The sequence below is a fragment of the Symphalangus syndactylus genome, chromosome 17, assembly GCF_028878055.3.
Source record: "Symphalangus syndactylus isolate Jambi chromosome 17, NHGRI_mSymSyn1-v2.1_pri, whole genome shotgun sequence".
Classification (NCBI taxonomy): Eukaryota; Metazoa; Chordata; class Mammalia; order Primates; family Hylobatidae; genus Symphalangus; species Symphalangus syndactylus.
The window spans coordinates 54020870-54033865 of NC_072439.2; positions in this window are offsets into that span (position 1 = coordinate 54020870).

Genomic DNA, 12996 nt, shown 5'->3' on the forward strand with positions numbered 1-12996 from the left:
GTTATAACAGCACTCTACATTTATTCTATGTATCGCCTACCTTTACTGCCTTCGAAGCGTTTACTACATTGCAAAATTATTATTTATTTGATAGTTTGTGTGTCCATTGTCTTCTGAATCTATTAGAAGTTCATCTCCATAATGACAGGACTTCCTCTTTACATTTGCATCCTCAGTACCTAGTACGATATCTAGGATATAGTAGGTGCTTAATAAATATTTGTTAAATGAATACATTAAATATAGAAATGCATTATTATTTTTCTGAGCTTGCAATAATTTAAAATTAAAACATTTTTGTGGGCTCCTGAACGTATTGTGGGTTCTTAGACGCTGTGTCTACTGTGCTTATAGAATAAGTTTACTCTGTTTCCAACGGTAATTTAGATGTCACTTCATCCCCCCAAACACTTCTCTGATCCCAATAATTGTAGAAATGAACACACACACAACTTGCATTACTCTTTTCTCTTCTCCATTTTGATAGCACTTTCTATGAGCCCCAATAAACTTCATAATAGACTAGAAACGAAGTCTGTATCTAATTCATCTTTTTACTCCTCAAAGATTCCACCATAAAGCTTGACATTTTTGTTGTTGTTGTTGTTGTTGTTTTGAGACGGAGTCTCGCTCTGTCGCCCAGGCTGGAGTGCAGGGGCGCAATCTGGGCTCACTGCAAGCTCCGCCTCCCGGGTTCATGTCATTCTCCTGCCCCAGCTTCCAGAGTAGCTGGGACTACAGGCACCCGCCACCACGCCCAGGTAATTTTTTTATTTTTAGTAGAGACTAGGTTTCACCATATTAGCCAGGATGGTCTCGATCTCCTGACCTCGTGATCCACCCGCCTTTGCCTCCCAAAGTGCTGGGATTACAGGCATGAGCCACCATGCCCAGCGGCAAAGCTTGACATTTTCTAATTAACAATAAATGTATTTTGATTTCATATTGGATTCCTATACTAATAATATCAGTTCTAACAGTTAAGGAAGTTTTCATGAAACAAAAACTACTTTAGATTGCCCTAGAGGAATTGACGATTCATGTCATAAGTGATAAAATGTTGAACACCTTTGGTAGAAACACTTCGTTGGTCACACCTCCTAAAATAATAGATTAATTGGGACCAGATGACAAAGAACCATGAATTTCTTTTTTTTATTATTATACTTTAAGTCCTGGAGTACACGTGCAGAATGTGTAGTTTTTTTACCTAGGTATACATGTGCCATGGTGGTTTGCTGCACCCATCAACCCATCACCTACATTAGGTATTTCTCCTATGCTAATCCTCCCCTAGTCCCCCATCCCCCTGACAGGCCCCAGTGTGTAACGTTCCCCTTCCTGTGTCCATGTGTTTTCATTGTTCAACTCCCACTTATGAGTGAAAATATGTGGTGTTAGGTTTTCTGTTCTTGTGATAGTTTGCTGAGAATTATGGTTTCCAGCTTCATCCATGTCCCTGCAAAGGACATGAACTCATCAATTTTGATGGCTACATAGTATTCTATGGTGTATATGTGCCACATTTTCTTTATCCAGTCTATTATTGATGGACATTTGGGTTAGTTCCAAGTCTTTGCTATTGTGAATAGTGCTGTAATAAACATACATGTGCATGTGTCTTTATAGTAGAATAATTCATAATTCTTTGGGTATATATCCAGTAATGGGATTGCTGGATCAAATGGTATTTCTAGTTCTAGATCCTTGAGGAATCGCCACACTGTCTTCCACAATGGTCGAACTAATTTACACTCACACCAACAGTATAAAAGCATTCCTATTTCTCCACATCCTCATCAGAATCTGTTGTTTCCTGACTTTTTAATGATCGCCATTGTAACTGGTGTGAGATGGTATCTCATTGTGGTTTTGATTTGCATTTCTCTAATGACCAGTGATGACGAGCATTTTTTCATGTTTGTTGGCTGCATAAATGTCTTCTTTTGAGAAGTATCTGTTCATATCCTTTGCCTACTTTTCCAGGGGGTTGTTTGTTTTTTTCTTGTAAATTTGTTTAAATTCTTTGTAGATTCTGGATATTAGCCCTTTGTGAGATAGATAGATTGCAAAATTTTTCTCCCATTCTGTAGGTTGCCTGTTCACTCTGATGAAAGTTCCTTTTGCTGTGCAGATGCTTTTTAGTTTAATTAGATCCCATTTGTCAATTTTGGCTTTTGTTGCCATTGCTTTTGGTGTTTTAGACATGAAGTCTTTGCCCATGCCTATGTCCTGAATGGTACTGCCCAGGTTTTCTTCTAGGATTTTTAAGGTTTCAGGTCTTACGTTTAAGTCTTTAATCCATCTTGAGTTGATTTTTCTATAAGGTGTAAGGAAGGGGTCCAGTTTTAGTTTTCTGCATATGGCTAGCCAGTTTTCCCAACACCAATTATTAAAGAGGGAATCTTTTCCTCATTGCTTGTGTCAGGTTTGTCAAAGATCAGATGGTTGTAGACATGTGACATTATTTCTGAGGTCTCTGTTCTGCTCTATTGGTCTATATATCTGTTTTGTAACAGTACCATGCTGTTTTGGTCACTGTAGCCTTGTAGTATAGTTTGAAGTCAGGTAGTCTGATGCCTCCAGCTTTGTTCTTTTGGCTTAGGATTGTCTTGGCTATATGGGCTCTTTTTTGGTTCCATATGAAGCTTAAAGTAGTTTTTTCCAATTCTGTGAAGAAAGTCAATGGTAGCTTTATGGGGATAGCATTGAACCTGTAAATTACTTTGGGCAGTATGGCCATTTTCATGATATTGATTCTTCCTATCCATGAGCACGGAATGTTTTTCCATTTGTTTATGTCCTCTCTTATGTCCTTGAACAGGTTTGTAGTTCTCCTTGAAGAGGTCCTTCACATCCCTTGCAAGTTGGATTCCTAGGTATTTTATTCTCTAAGTAGCAATTGTGAATGGGAGTTCACTCATGATTTGGCTGTTTGTCTGTTATTGGTGTATAGGAATGCTTGTGATTTTTGCACATTGATTTTGTACCTGAGAATTTACTGAAGTTGCTTATCAGTTTAAGGAGATTTTGTGCTGAGACGATGGGGTTTTCTAAATATACAATCAAATCATGTCATCTGCGAACAGAGACAATTTGACTTCCTCTCTTCCTATTTAAATACCCTTTATTCCTTTCTCTCACCTGATTGCCCTGGCCAGAACTTCCAATACTATGCTGAATAGGAGTGGTGAGAGAGGGCATCCTTGTCTTGTGCCAGTTTTCAAACAGAATGCTTCCAGTTTTTGCCCATTCAGTATAATATTGTCTGTGGGTTTGTCATAAATAACTCTTATTATTTTGAGATAGATACCATTGATACCTAGTTTATTGAGAGATTTTAGCATGACGGGGTACTGAATTTTGTCAAAGGCCTTTTCTGCATCTATTGAGATAATCATGTGTTTTTGTCATTGGTTCTGTGTATGTGATGGATCACATTTATTGATTTGCATATGTTGAACCAGCTTTGCATCCCAGGTATGAAGCCGACTTGGTCGTGGTGGATAAGCTTTTTGATGTGCTGCTGGATTCAGTTTGCCAGTATCTTATTGAGGATTCTCGCATCGATGTTCATCAGGGATATTGGCCTGAAATTTTCTTTTTTTGTTGTTTCTCTGCCAGAACCGTGAATTTCAAGTAGAGAATTTGAGTATTTTTGTTTTTCGTTTGTTTGTTTGACAGAGTCTTTTACTCTATCACTTGGGCTGGAGTGTAGTGGTGCAATTTCAGCTCACTGCAACCTCAACCTCCTGGGCTCGAGTGATCCTCCTGCCTCAGCCTCCGAGGAGCTGAACTACAGGCAGGCACCACCACGCCTGGCCAATTTTCCTCTTTTTTTTTGGTAGAGATGGGGTTTTGCCATGTTGCCCAGACTGTTCTTGAACTCCCTGGGCTCAAGCTATGCACCCACCTCGACCTGTCAAAGTGCTAGGATTACAGGCATGAGCCATCATGCCCAGCCGAGAATTGGGATCTTGATGCAGTAATCTACGAGGAGAGTCTGTAGGTTCTTGACCAGGAAAGCAACATGGTGAGAATGATATTTTAGGAAGATTTATCTCTGAGTTGGGCATTGAAGAGATTAAAGCAGGAAAAGTCTGGAGGCAAGGAAACAAGAAAAATTGTAGAAATGAATTAGTATGACTAGACTATGCACCAAGATATAGTTTCATTCTAGTTTTTGTTTTACTTTTTACTTCATTTAATGGTAAATACAAGGCATTGTATTCAGAATATTCATTTTCTAAGCTACCTCTTTTTCAAAAATTTATTATCTTGGCCAGGTGTGGTGGCTCACACCTGTAACCCCAGCACTTTGGCAGGCTGAGGCAAGAGGTTTGCTTGAGCCCAAAAGTTTGAGACAATCCTGGGCAACATAGCGAGACTCTATCTCTACAAAAAAATAAAAAATAGTTAGCCAAGCATTGTGGCATGTGCCTGTAGTTCTACTCGGGGGTCTAAGTCTGGAGGGTTACCTGAGCCTTGTAGTTCGAGGCTGCAGTGAGCTATGATCATGCCACTGCACTCTTGCCTGAGTTATAAAGTGAGACCGTGTTTGAAAAAAAAAAAAAGTCACGATCTTAAATGTCTTGATACATGTTTCATCAGAAACATTGCCTATTTCCTTCACACATGAAGCAATAATGTATTCTTAAATTTTCAGTCCAATTAGTCAATAAACAAGCAATTTTTGAGCAATCTTGGTAACTTTTCTTGATTGAGGCCACATCAGATTCAAATGCAAAAGCATAATAAAAATAACTGTTCTATATGTGATACTTTCTAATAAAAAAGTTTGTTACACTATTTTATTTATTACTATATCAGCAAATTATTGGTATTGCATAAAACCCATTTTATTGAAGATAAAACTGGTAAGTTATGAAGCTAAGAAATGAACCTAGTGCATCTGACACAGAGCCCACTTGCCTTCCGTCGACCTTCTCAAGGAAGGTAAACATATACATAAGACCGTCATACTAGAAAGTAAGAGAGCAGATGCCACAAGGTCTAAACCCCTGCCCAAAAATAAGATCTCATGAAAACATTGAACATGGAAACATGAAAACTTTAACTGGACCTTGAAATCATAGCTTGTTCAGAGAACATTCTGAATAAACAGCAGGAATGAAGAGTGGCGGTAAGAATCATCTAGTACTGTATCTAGAAAGGCTGTGTAAATGATAACACCAGATGAGAGGTTTCATGTTGAGTCATAGAGTGAATTGAACTGGATCAGTAAGATATGGTAAGAAAGAAAAATGAGACATGAAGAATGCTTCAAAGATGTCTAATTTAAAAAACAAGCCGGGAGCGATGGCTCATGCCTATAATCCTCACACTTTGGGAGGCCAAGGCGGGAGGATCACCTGAGGTCAGGAGTTTGAGACCAGCCTGGCCAACATGGCAAAACCCTGCCTCTACTAAAAGTACAAAAATTAGCTGGGTGTGGTGGTGGACGCCTATAATCCCAGATACTCAGGAGGCTGAGGCATGAGAATCGCTTGAACCCAGGAGGTGGAGGTTGCAGTGAGCCGAGATCGCACCACTGCACTCCAGCCTGGGCGCCAAGAGCAAGACTCTGGGAAAAAAAAAAAAAAAAAAAAAAAAAAAACCTGAGTATGTGGGAGAATCACCACCTGGGAAGAGGAATATGGATGGAAGAACACAAAGAAAGGAAGGCTGACAAGAGAAAGGATAATGACTTTAGTTTTTAATATGCTATATCCACATGCAGTTATTTTTCATATAAAGTTGCTCAGTAGACATCTGGGGATGGCAAAATTCAACTGAATTATAAACAGAGAGACTAGAAGCTCTTAGAGTAACCCGTTACTAAAGAGAGTGCAGACTGAGCCATGTTGGCATCTATCAGGAAGGCCTGAAAAAATATGGTTACATCTTCAAAAACGCCAATACTTAGAGAAAAAAAAAAACGTGAATTATATGGGGCAGAGATAGTCATGTATATAAGGTCAAGAAATCGTAGGGCGGGTTAAAATAGGGATTAAATACACTTGTGTAAAGGTATGATTTCCCTGAATTTAAAATAAAAGTTGGAAATTTTTAAAAAGGTATGATTTTCCTGTATTATTCCCCATTTACTTTGCATACAAAAAAAAGAAAGTGAGATTTTAAATTTTGCTCATTGTAGTATATACCGGTATACAACAACCACTTGCACCACAAGAATTTCTGTGTGTGAATGGAGGAAGGGGTCACTGGACAATCCTACAATGTGCAAGAAGTAGAAATAGGCCTTTGCTAGCTATGTGCTACTAAATTTAATTCTCTCAGAAGCTTGTGATCTGGCTACTATCATTATTTTCAAGTTGGAGAGGCAAGTGTGGAGCTCACACTACTTGTTTACTGGACTGGAGAGCCACTATTCAAGCCCAGATTTGCCTGACTCTGGAACAGGCACTTTTGTCTACTATATTGTAAATTTCACTAAAATTAATGGGCTGAGTGAAGTCTGGATGCTGGAATACAAATGAGTAATTGAATGTGTTCAAAATTATAGGTCACATTTCATCACCATGCTGCAAAGGTGGGTTCCTCACCAACTCTCATCACTATTGCTCAATAACAGGACATTAAAGCTATTTAGCACATTTTTAAATAAATAAACTCAGCTTAATTCCACTTATCTTTTTCCTCCCAAACCTTTGAGGTATGTATCTACAATGTGCAAGGCTCTAGGCCTTCTCTTGAATTCATTTCATAAGCAAGTGGAAGTCAGATGTAAGTTGCAAACAAATAAAAATAAGTAAGAGATTTTATTTTTCTCTGACTTTCATCAGCCTCTGGTGAAATCTTGTTTAAGTATTTTGTGGTAAACTCATTCCTTTCCTATCTTGAAGATGACGAGCTTTTTAGTCATCATTTTAAGAAGCCAACTCATTCTTTAACAAGAACAGTTATAGAGAAGCCAAGAGCAATAACTCTTATCATTTTATTCTGAGGGAGTGAATGTATTTTATACCATCTTTGGACACAATGTAAATCTCAGAATCAGGAGCTAGACTGTTTGTTTAAATGAATTAACTTCATACTCAAGTAACTATGATACCTTGAACCATAAATTAAGCTGATTTGAAAGAACTCAGCAGAAGAACATTCCGAAACTGGTTACAGAACCAAAGAAGAGACTGAGATCTTTTACTTTTAAAGGAAGTTATTTTAACAGGATCTAATATAGTTCATTTTCATTTTTGGTACGGTTTTGGACTTGGGAATTGGAAGAAAACTATATGACCATTACTAGAATGCTGTATCAATCCTCCTTACTAACAGCACATTAAAAATTTTTTCCCTTTAAAGTTTATGTAAGAAAAACTGAATATGATATTTTCTTCTGAAATAAAGAAATAAAAAGAAAGAAAACTTTTATATTAGAGAAAAGAATAATTATATATGTAGATCTGAACTATCTCTTATAATTGAGATTGTATTATTAAGGTCCATTAGTAAAGGTTTTCTTGTTACCTCTAATTTGTCTGTACAGAGAAGATGAAGGTATGTCCTCATGGCCCTCCCCCTATATGCTTTACATGCATTGTCATGTTTCCTTAATATAGCTACTAGGGAATAGATATTACTGTTAATTCCAAGTGATAAAGAAACTGAGGTGTAAAGGGTTGTCACTTGCCCACTCAACTTGTAAGGGCCCCAGCAGGAATTCAAACCTAAGAAAACATACCTCCTTCATGGGTTGGTAAAATTACTACGTTTACAACATTCTTTTTCTTTTTTAATCAACTTTATTGAAGTAGACTTTACATAGGACAAACTATATTCATTTTAAGTGTCCAGTTCAATGAGTTTTGACAAATGGATGTGGCCATGTAATTATCATTACAAGAAAGACACAGAACATTTCCACCACTCCCAAGAGTTTCCTCCCACCCATTTGGTGTCAGTACCTCATGTCTTCTTCCTTTCTGGCAACCACTGATTTGCATCACTAGCTACATTTTTCATTTTATTGCATGCATGTTTTGTTTGAAACAAGGTCATTTTACTTAAAATGCCAAATGCATTTTTCTTCCTATTTAACAGTAGAGTTTGAAATGATAGGGTCCTTATATTAATATTTGTAAATATTGCCAAATAAAACTCCTAACCAGATACATAGCAATTAGTTTAGGGTTTAAAGTCTTGATGGCAATAAGGAGGGGAATAAAAGAGTATATAAGTTTATTTTACAAAACTTGACTGAATGAAAAATAAATCAAGTAGTAAATAATTTTTTTGTTTGTTTTTTTTGTTTTCTTTTTTTTTTTTTTATTATACTTTAGGGTTTTAGGGTACATGTGCACAATGTGCAGGTTTGTTACATATGTATCCATGTGCCATGTTGATTTCCTGCACCCATTAACTCATCATTTAGCATTAGGTATATCTCCTAATGCTGTCCCTCCCCCCTCCCCCCACCCCACAACAGTCCCCGGAGCGTGATGTTCCCCTTCCTGTGTCCATGAGTTCTCATTGTTCAATTCCCACCTATGAGTGAGAACATGCGGTGTTTGGTTTTTTGTCCTTGCGATAGTTTACTGAGAATGATGTTTTCCAGTTTCATCCATGTCCCTACAAAGGACACGAACTCATCATTTTTTATGGCTGCATAGTATTCCATGGTGTATATGTGCCACATTTTCTTAATCCAGTCTATCGTTGTTGGACATGTGGGTTGGTTCCAACTCTTTGCTATTGTGAATAGTGCCGCAATAAACATACGTGTGCATGTGTCTTCATAGCAGCGTGATTTATAGTCCTTTGGGTATATACCCAGTAATGGGATGGCTGCGTCAAATGGTATTTCTAGTTCGAGATCCCTGAGGAATCGCCACACTGACTTCCACAATGGTTGAACTAGTTTACAGTCCCACCAACAGTGTAAAAGTGTTCCTATTTCTCCACATCCTCTCCAGCACCTGTTGTTTCCTGATTTTTTAATGATGGCCATTCTAACTGGTGTGAGATGGTATCTCACTGTGGTTTTGATTTGCATTTCTCTGATGGCCAGTGATGAGGAGCATTTCTTCATGTGTTTTTTGGCTGCATAAATGTCTTCTTTTGAGAAGTGTCTGTTCATGTCCTCTGCCCACTTTTTGATGGGGTTGTTTGTTTTTTTCTTGTAAATTTGTTTGAGTTCATTGTAGATTCTGGATATTAGCCCTTTGTCAGATGAGTAGGTTGCAAAAATTTTCTCCCATTGTGTAGGTTGCCTGTTCACTCTGATGATAGTTTCTTTTGCTGTGCAGAAGCTCTTTAGTTTAATGAGATCCCATTTGTCGATTTTGGCTTTTGTTGCCATTGCTTTTGGTGTTTTAGACATGAAGTCCTTGCCCACGCCTATGTCCTGAATGGTATTGCCTAGGTTTTCTTGTAGGATTTTAATGGTTTTAGGTCTAACATATAATGGATGCAAGGCTGGTTCAACATATGCAAATTAATAAATGTAATCCAGCATATAAACAGAACCAAAGACAAAAACCACATGATTATCTCAATAGATGCAGAAAAGGCCTTTGACAAAATTCAACAACCCTTCATGCTAAAAACTCTCAATAAATTAGGTATTGATGGGATGTATCTCAAAATAATAAGAGCTATCTACAACAAACCCACAGCCAATATCATACTGAATGGGCAAAAACTGGAACCATTCCCTCTGAAAACTGGCACAAGACAGGGATGCCCTCTCTCACCGCTCCTATTCAACATAGTGCTGGAAGTTCTGGCCAGAGCAATCAGGCAGGAGAAGGAAATAAAGGGTATTCAATTAGGAAAAGAGGAAGTCAAATTGTCCCTGTTTGCAGATGACATGATTGTATATCTAGAAAACCCCACTGTCTCAGCCCAAAATCTCCTTAAGCTGATTAGCAACTTCAGCAAAGTCTCAGGATACAAAATTAATGTACAAAAATCACAAGCATTCTTGTACACCAATAACAGACAAACAGAGAGCCAAATCATGAGTGAACTCCCATTCACAATTGCTTCAAAGAGAATAAAATACCTAGGAATCCAACTTACAAGGGATGTGAAGGACCTCTTCAAGGAGAACTACAAACCACTGCTCAATGAAATAAAAGAGGATACAAACAAATGGAAGAACATTCCATGCTCATGGGTTGGAAGAATCAATATCGTGAAAATGGCCATACTGCCCAAGGTAATTTATAGATTCAATGCCATCCCCATCAAGCTACCAATGACTTTCTTCACAGAATTGGAAAAAACTACTTTAAAGTTCATATGGAACCAAAAAAGAGCCCGCATTGCCAAGTCAATCCTAAGCCAAAAGAACAAAGCTGGAGGCATCACGCTACCTGACTTGAAACTATACTACAAGGCTACAGTAACCAAAACAGCATGGTACTGGTACCACAACAGAGACATAGATCAATGGAACAGAACAGAGCCCTCAGAAATGATGCCGCATAGCTACAACTATCTGATCTTTGACAAACCTGACAAAAACAAGAAATGGGGAAAGGATTCCCTATTTAATAAATGGTGCTGGGAAAACTGGCTAGCCATATGTAGAAAGCTGCAACTGGATCCCTTCCTTACACCTTATACAAAAATTAATTCAAGATGGATTAAAGACTTATATGTTAGACCTAAAACCAGTAAATAATTTTTAAATAAAATAAATAGAAATAAATTTAATATGGTCTTATATACCCCAAAGTGATAGTACCCAACTTGGAGAGCGATCAATATGTCTAAATAATCTGGATCTCAGTCATGTAATCACCAGTCTTCTTTCTGCCTGACATCGTACTTCCTGCCTCCTTTACTTTCCTCGTGTCCTTCAACTTCCCTGCTTCCTTCTTCGTACGTAACCTGAGGCTACCTTCCTTCTTGGACCTATGAGTCACTTGTTCTGACCTGTGACGCAGGCAACAATTGAGAGAAGCAAATTGCTACAGGGCTTGACTAGCACGAATGATGTCTTCTTAGTCCTTTACTATCTGATTGTTGTGGTATAATTAAAAGAAGTAAATAATTAGTTACAATCAGATGAACCACTTTAAGAGGTAAAGAAATTACAAACAATGTTCAGATATGCAAAGCACACGGCATTTTTTTTTTCCTATAACTCATCTGATTTTCCTTTGAAGTTCCTACTTCTTTCAATAGTAGAAGGGAAAACAAAACACTCTTCAAATAACCTGGGCTACAGTATTTTTCTTCTTCCTTGTTAACTTGTCTCTTCTGATTGATTTTGTCTTTCTCAAGTACGTCTTTCAGATGCTTTCTCCTTCTTCACGCTTTTTGGAGAGATGGTGTCTGGATAACAATGGGCTTTCTTAGCCATGTGGAGGTAGCAGAGAAGGATGCTCAAAGCCACCAAGTTTTAGAAAAGTATCTATCTGCACTAGATGTTCTTTTCTATTTTGATTATACTTGTCTTTTTTTTTCACAGCCAGTTGGAGCACATAGATTGAGCTCTCTACTGCCTCTTCTGCATATCATCTCTCACTTCTTCTCTAGAGGATTAAGCTTTAAAAGAGTGTCCATTCCACACTGGTGAAGGAACACTACAATAGAGTCAGATCACTGGCACCAGATCTCTCAGTGAAGCTGTAGAAAATTGGAAAATCCTCTTATATTGTAGCAACACTAAAATATGAAGGCTGTTATTTTGCTAAGAACACAGAAACATAATTTTGCAATTCAAAATTAGTACTGATGTTCTTTGTCTTCTCTGTCTCTCTCGTTATTGTTTTAGTCTCTGATGTAGCGATGCCAATCTTCCTCGAGATAAAGTGAGGCTACATGAAGGACTGTACTGCCAAAAATTAAAAAAAGAAAATCATATTAACAGACATATTTAAATGTATTGCCATGATTTCAACTATAAATGGGGAAAATAAAAAGAATTCAAAACGTATACATTTTTGTTTAATATTGTTTCACAGTGCCCTTTCTTGTAATGTCAAAACTTCCCAGCCAGGCATTCAGGATTTTCCAGAAAATTAGCCATTTTTTCTTGCACTCTTTTCCTGTAAAATACATGTTCTAAACACAACAACCCTTGTTTCACTAAATGATGTCTACTCTTTTGTTTCTATGTCTTTTGCTCGTACTATCCCCACTATCTAGAATGTCCTCCCTTGATAGACATCTTTGGAAGCCTATTCACTTAGGCCTAACTCAAATCCCATCTCTCCTGTGAAGCCAAGCAATATTGTTAAGTCTCTAACTTGTTCTACTTCATATTTCTATTATATGTTTTATCCCTGGTATAACAGTTTATCTTTTTCTATATGTATTAGAAATTTCTCCATGGCTCACGTCTGTAATCCCAGCACTTTGGGAGGCCAAGGCGGGCGGATCACCAGGTCAAGAGATCGAGACCATCCTGACTAACATGGTGAAACCCCGTCTCTACTAAAAATACAAAAAATTAGCCGGGTGCCTGTAGTCCCAGCTACTCAGGAGGCTGAGGCAGGAGAATGGCGTGAACCCGGAAGGCGGAGCTTGCAGTGAGCAGAGATCGTGCCAGTGCACTGCAGCCTGGGCAACAGGGCGAGAATCCATCTCAAAAAAAAAAAAAAAAGAAATTTATTCATCCTTCTGTCTTTCACACTAAAGTGAGTAGTTGCAGGGTAGGAACTACAGCTGGTGACAATTCACCCTGGCCTCACTGATAATATTCAGCACAATGCCTTACATAGTGCTTGGCATGTGGTATGTAATCAAATCTGTGATGTTGGTTGAATGACAATTAAAACAAAATGTTATTTCCAGGTGGGCCCAGTGACTCACGCCTATAATCCCAGCACTTTGAGAGGCTGAGGCGGGCAGATCACCTGAGGCCAGGAGTCCGATACCAGCCTGGCCAACATGGCAAAACCCTGTCTCTACTAAAAATACAAAAAATTAGCCGGGCATGGTGGCAGGTGCCTGTAACCCCAGCTACTCGGGAGGCTGAGGCAGGAGAATCCCTTGAACCCAGGAGGTGGAGGCTGCAGT